Genomic DNA, 7,202 nt, shown 5'->3' with positions numbered 1-7,202 from the left:
GTACGGCTGACTTACAGTTGGAAATGTTTAAACTGCTTCCTTTGAGCACAAGTTTGAGTTTTAGTAAGCTGTAAAGCTATTTTATTTGGTTCACTGTGATTAAGGCAAGCACAAAAACAAGTGAAGAGACAGCACATTTCAGTGTAATCCCCTTTGGAATCTTTTCCAAAGTCTTGGTATGTCTTTATGACACAAAACATGGATGGACGGGTGAGCGAAATGTTCCTGGTTGCGTAACTGTTACCATGATCCAAAAATAAATCACTTTTATCCACGCCTGGGCTCTCTATTACCAAATTGCATATCATTTTCTTCCATGTCGGCTTCTCCCTGTAGGTCAGATTTTCACGTTAAATATTGTGGGTGTGAAGACTGATGTTATGGCTGCTTTATGTGGTCTTACTCCTCTCTTGGGGGTGAGGAGGCTGGAATCCACCTTTTCCAGGAGCAGCAGTGAGCCCATGTCTTTGCTAGATGCTCAGCAGGCTGTTCCCAAGGACACAGGCTGCTTGTCCGTTTGCTGGACTGTTAAAATCCTCATTACAGAACCACAAAGCAATCTCATAAAAGCCACTCTTCTTGTGTCAGCCTGCACCAGAATCCTCGATTGCTCAAGCCTGAGGAGCCGGGTGCCGGACCGTGTTTTTGCTGGTGCAGCTTTCCCAGAAGCCTCTGGAAGGCAGTTTGAGGCAGAACCGCAGAATATCAGGGGCTAAGGGGGTAGAAGCAAGAAGAGCCACTCATGTCCACATTGTCCCAGATAAAACGAAGCCCAGCCCTCCGGATTTTACCTAGAACTCACATCGGGGAGCAATGAGCCGACTGCCAGCTGGCACAGGGACAGCTCCCCATGTCTGGGACAACAGTCCCTGCAGGGAGAAGAGCATGGTCATGGTCAGGGGGAGGAGAAGATCATGAAGGGATGGGGGTGGGGGAGGGGGCTCTGGGAGCTGGAGCAACTGCTTGAAATCACAAATGCCACCGTGAGCGAATGCACGGGGCCAGGACCAGCTACATAACTTGTGGGGCCTCGTGTAAAATTAAAATGCAGGGCCAAGATAGTTGATAGCCCAGAATTCAACCAAGCCCAGGGTCCTTCTAGGTGGAGAGGTCCTGTGGGACTGCCTCCTGCCCATGAAGCTGCCCTGCGTGGAGTTACCAAAGGGACAAGCCAGAGAACATTTCCCGTAGAGTGTCAGAGCCCAAGATAAGACGTGCATGCTTCATAGTTGGGAAAGGCCACATGTGTCCAAGCCAGTGCTGGTCCCCCAGGGCCTCTCCCTCAGGGACTGTCCACTGCATCCTCCTGAGGGCTGAGAGGGCCTTCCTTGGCTTTCTCTGCCCACCTCTGCTTCAAGGGGCTCAAGAGGAGAAGTTGAGGGTCTGAGCAAACCACATACGGGATCAGCGATGTCCAAATGAAGTCAGTAGGGATAGGCCTAACTGGGCAGCTAGTGTATTGGTTTGTCTGAGGCGAGGCTGTTTGGTCACAGGCATGGCTCACAAACCATGAGGCAAGAGGCCAGGGGTGGAAGCAGCTGCGGGGTTGGCTGGAATTAGGGGTTTGATCCCTGTCTGTCAGGATTCTCTCTTCGGTTTTCTTCTGCCTGTGGGATTATTCTCTCCTCCTGAGATTTTCTCTACACAGTGAAAGCCTCTCTGTTGGCAGACCTAGGCACATATCCTTTCAGCTAAAGGACTTTCGGCCTCAGAAAAATCCTGGGAAGAATCGATTGGCCTGGCTTGGGTCATGCGCCCACCCCTGGACGAATCACTGTGACGTGCTGCGATGGGGGCAGCTGGGTCTCATGCCCTCCTCCGGCTCCAGTGAGGGCACGTACTGGGATTGTCAGCTTCTGCCAGAACCTACATGGTTGGTGGGCGTCGGGAGGTTTAAGGGGATGCTGAGCAGTTCCCTCAGAACTGAGAAGGGAGACAGTGTCCAGGCGGACTAAAGGAATGCCCACAGCAATGTTCAAGTCTGGGCATTGGGCCAGGGCTTAGGATGGCCCCACCCTGCTCCACCTCCAGCTCTGGTCCTGCCTGAGAAAGGAGCCGCTGTGTTTATTCTCTTTCTTGCTTTGTCAGGAAAAACCATGCATCTGCCCATTCACAGACAACACAGCTCTGTGTGGGTGGAAGTTGGAGGGCCTGCTGCTACAGGGCCTGAGGTATCGTTGCGTTAATCTTGCCAGTCCCAGATTGCGGCCAGATGAGCGCTTCAGTGGGCCATTGCCAAAAACCCCCGCAGGGGAGGAAGTGGCTTTTCAGAGTCAAAAGGTGACCTTGTTCCCTTTGATTCACTTCTGAACTGATGCCCTCTAGAACTCAGGAAGCTCTCGGAATCGGAGCACTCAGCCCAGCTGCTGGCAGCCGAGCTGAAAATGAGGGGCTGAGGGCTTGGCCCAGCTTGTAATTACTTTGCTCTGAGTTCCTGGGGAAACAATGTCCCCTCTCTGTTCTTATGGAGGAATGACACACCTATCCCAATGCCCAGGAAGATGCTGGATAAATAAGCAGAAAAGCAAATGGGCACAGTTGAATGCCATTCATATTAACTAGCTGGCTGGCTGGCTGGCTGACTGACACTGACTGGCTGACTGACTGGCAGACATTAACTGATACTGACTGACACTGACTGGCTGACTGACTGGCAGACATTAACTGATACTGACTGACACTGACTGGCTGACTGACTGGCAGACATTAACTGATACTGACTGACACTGACTGGCTGACTGACTGGCAGACATTAACTGATACTGACTGACACTGGCTGACTGACTGGCAGACATTAACTGATACTGACTGACACTGACTGACACTGACTGGCTGGCTGACTGGCAGACATTAACTGGCTCACTCATTGATACTGAATGACTGACACTGCCTGACACTGGCTGACACTGGCTGGCTGGCTCACTGACACTGATACCGACTGACACACTGACGGAATGACTCACTGACACTGACTGACCCTGACAGACACTGACCAACTGATTGACTCACTGACACTGATACTGACACTGACTGACACTAACTGACTCACTGACACTGGTTGACTCTGACACTGAATGACACTGACTGACACTGACAGAGTGACTCACTGACTGACACTAACTGATGGACGCTGACTGGACTCACTGACACTGTCTGACTGACTGACACTGACTGACACTGACTGACACACTGGCTGACTGACTCACTGACACTGATACTGACACTGTCACACTGACAGAGTGACTCATTGACACTGGCTGACACTGGTTGACAGACACTGACTGACTGACAGACCCTGGCTGGCTGACACTGACTGCATGGCTGACAGGGTTAAAAGTGTGGTTGACACCTGTAGCTGTTGGGAGCCATTACTCAAATAGGGTTAGCAAACCACAATAGTTTTGACTTTATCCGAAGTCAAACTTACTCTTGAAAATAGTGTCTGCGTGATTGAAACAAGCCACATTAAGCCTCCAAAAGTCAGTCTCACTGATGCCATTCTTGTTGAGGGAGTTTATAGAGGCGTTTTTTCCCCCAAAGGAAGGATGGGAAGCACAGGATGGAGATGAGGTCCCTCTCTTTGCACCAGTGATTTTTTTTTTTCCCAGTCTGGTCCCTTTTCCTTTCTCTGAGACTGTCTCTAGCTCTCATTTTCTCAAAGCCCCTTCTTCACACAAAATCACCTAGTCAGGGGTCCTTTGGGTTCCATGTTTCACTTGATTGTATGTAACTCCTTTGCTCTCCTATCCTCTTCGATTTCCTGCCCCCATCATTGCCCTCAAATCTCCCTAGGCGTCAAAGCTCTTCTCTTCCCCCTTCCTCCACAAAGTCGGACCAGGCCATTCTAGCACTTGTGAAGCATCATTCTCGGATTCTTCACTGCTGTCCTTTCTGGGGCTGAACATTTCCAACTGCTCCAAGGCACTCTTTGGAATGATTTCGCTCTGAATGGTTATTTGTTGCTCGTTACTGAACTCTTGCCTTGTATTTAGGCTTGCACTTAAGACTATGCACATTTGGAGGGTTGGGACTGTGTCTTTAACCTTGTCTTTCCATCAGCCTTGAGGCCAGTCAGTCAGGACCAGTGAGGTTATGTTACTGAAACAGAACAGTCCTGAATCCCAATAGCTCGGACCTCAGAGTTGTACTACATTGTACTCCATGTCCAGGGTAGGGTAGCTGGGGCTGTGCATACAGAGACCAAGGCTAAGGGAGGATCTGTCTCCAGCTTCCAAGTGGGCTGAAGAAGAGAACATGCTCAACTGTGCACTGATTCTTAAAGCTTCCAAGCAGATGCGGCATGGCAGCACCTAAATGCACTGGGCAGGAAAATGCAATCCTCCTATGTGTCTACACATGGTAGGCATCTTTGGAGAATGGCACCATGATCATTTGCCTGTGGGAGGCAACAGAGAAATATTTATTGACTGAAAACCTTGAAAGAAAAAATGAGTTAAATGAGGCATGGTACATCCATTTAGTGGAATACTATAAGCCATTAAGATGATATTGTCAGAGGATGTTAATGACAGAAAATGTTGAGCATATATCAACTCGTCATCAGGGAAATGCAAATCAAAATCATGATGAGCTACCATCTCACACTGGTCAGAATGGCTAAAAGTAACAACACAGGAAACAACAGATGTTGGCGAGGATGTGGAGAAAGAGGTGCCCTCTTACCCTGTTGCTGGGAATGCCAACTGGTGCACACTCTGGGAAACAGTATGGAGGTTCCTCAAAAAGGTAAAAATAGAGCTAACCTATGATCCAGTAATTGCACTACTGGGTATTTACCCAAAGGATACAAAAATACTGATTCAAATGGGGCACAGGCACCCCGATATTGTCAACAGTAGCCCAATTATGAAAAGAGCCCAAGTGTCCATCGACTGATGATTGGATAAAGAAGCTGTGGTATATATAGAGAGAATATTACTCAGACCCCAAAAAGAATGCAATCTTGCCATTTGCAATGACATGGATGGAACTAGAGAGTATTACGCTAAGTGAAGTAAGTCAGAGAAAGACAAACACCATATGATTTCACTCATATGTGGAATTTAAGAAACAAAACAGATGAACATATGGGAAGGGGGAAAAAGAGAGAAAGAGAGGGAAACAAACCATTAGAGACTCTTAACAAGGAGAACAAACTGAGGGTTGATGGAGGGAGGTGGGTGGGGGATGGGCTACACGGGTGATGGGTATTAAGGAGGGCACTTGTTAGGATGAGCACTGAGTGTTATATGTAAGTGATGGGTCACTAAATTCTACACCTGAAATCAATTCTACACCTGAAATCAATTCTACCATATATGTTAACTAACTAGAATTTAAATAAAAACTTGAAATTAAATAAATAAGTAAATAAAAGATGTTTACCTTTAAGTTCTATCACAAAGATAGGCTTTTAAAAATACCATTTATTTTGGGGCTCCCGGGTGGCTCAGTAGTTAAGCATCTGCCTTCGGCTCAGGTCATGATCCCAGTGTCCTGGGATCGAGCCCCACATCGGGCTCCCTGCTCAGCAGGAAGCCTGCTTCTCCCTCTCCCACTCCCCCTGCTTGTGTTCCCTCTCTCGCTATCTCTCTCTCTGTGTCAAATAAATAAATAAAAATAAAAAAAATAAAAATAAAAATACCATTTATTTCAATAAGATTAACTGAAGTTCAGAAAAAAAGAAAATGCTGAGCATAAACTATGAAGTATAAAAGTAGATTACAGAAAAGAATGCACCATATTTCCCTTTTGTTAAAAATGCATATTCTGGGCGCCTGGGTGGCTCAGTTGGTTAAGCGACTGCCTTCGGCTCAGGTCATGATCCTGGAGTCCCGGGATCGAGTCCCGCATCGGGCTCCCTGCTCGGCAGGGAGTCTGCTTCTCCCTCTGACCCTCCTCCCTCTCATGCTGTCTCTCATTCTCTCTCTCTCAAATAAATAAATAAAATCTTTAAAAAAAATAAAATAAAAATAAAAATGCATATTCTATTTACAGAAAAGACAGAGTCTATCTGGGTGGTGGGATTATGATTCCACGTGACCCTTTCCTCCTTTTGGTCTTTATATTGTTTTTTTTTAAATCTTCTATAGTTAATAGCTTTCGTAACAAGAAAAAAATTCCTTGCTACACACCACTGCCTTCTAAAAAAAATGCTAAACTATACATTTGTTATAAAAGATTCAGAAGATTCAGGCACCTTGAATTGACATGTGATAACACCGAAGTGTAGATCCTTCCAGACCTCCTTCCATAAACACATGTGTATTTAATTGAAAGAGAGTCCTCACAGGCCGGAGCTTGGACAGCATGGGGGCGATGTCAGTGACATGACGGCCCATGTGAGCATCATGCTGGATCCACGGCCAGAAAATCCTGTGCAGGCCCTGGTTCCTCGGAGCGTTGAAGGACCCGGGGAGGTACCCCTCCCCACCCCAAAGCTCTATGCCTACCAGCTGCTGGGGCTGCTCTGTGGAAGACCCATCACCCTGTGGCACCCTAGGTCACAAACACGTACACTGGGGATCATGATGCTGCAGGAAGGGAGGCAACCCTCCTTGTGGGGAATTTGGCCCTGGAGCCTCATGGCCTTATTGCATAGGAGAGGAGGAAGGTGGACATTTCCCCATTCTCTGTTTGTGTTCTTGGAGTTGATTCAGCGCCAGGGAATTTTTTTGGCCAAGTTCAAAATAACTCTTTACGATCTGTTCGGTGCAAATGCAGTTGATTTATGGCTTTGCTGACCTTCGATTCATTGGCAAAGCACTGCCTGGGGCCCTGGGGAGGTTTTCCTTTGCTTGTTTACCCAGGGTGATTTAGGGCCTCCAGTGCCAAGAAGGTTTTCCTATTTCTTCCACCCCAGGACTTGACCGCGTGGCCCCTGCCCTCAGGGCTCACACCCCGGTGGGGCTCAGCCTCAGATTTTCTACAGAGTGACAGTTCTCTTTTGGATGCCCTAGACCACGTCACTCAGTCTCCGGCTTTTAACCCCTTTTAAGAAGCCCCCAGAGAAATTCCCCGAAGCGGCTTCTCCCACTGCACAATACCACCTGCAGCCCAGCCCCTTTCCCGTCTCCTCTGGGTTCCTGCTCCTCTCCCGAGGGGCTGCTGGGGGCCGAATGGATTATTACTATTGATGCCGATGGGGTAGCCCCCTCACAGAGTGTGTGGGCACAGCCAGGGCCTGCAGCCCCTGCCATGAA

The sequence above is a fragment of the Mirounga angustirostris genome, unplaced genomic scaffold (genome assembly GCF_029215605.1).
Source record: "Mirounga angustirostris isolate CCGP_5_RB_7025 unplaced genomic scaffold, mMirAng1.0.hap1 SCAF_8, whole genome shotgun sequence".
NCBI classification, from domain to species: Eukaryota; Metazoa; Chordata; class Mammalia; order Carnivora; family Phocidae; genus Mirounga; species Mirounga angustirostris.
The sequence above is the reverse complement of the archived record's forward strand: the minus strand, read 5'-3'. Positions refer to the sequence as shown.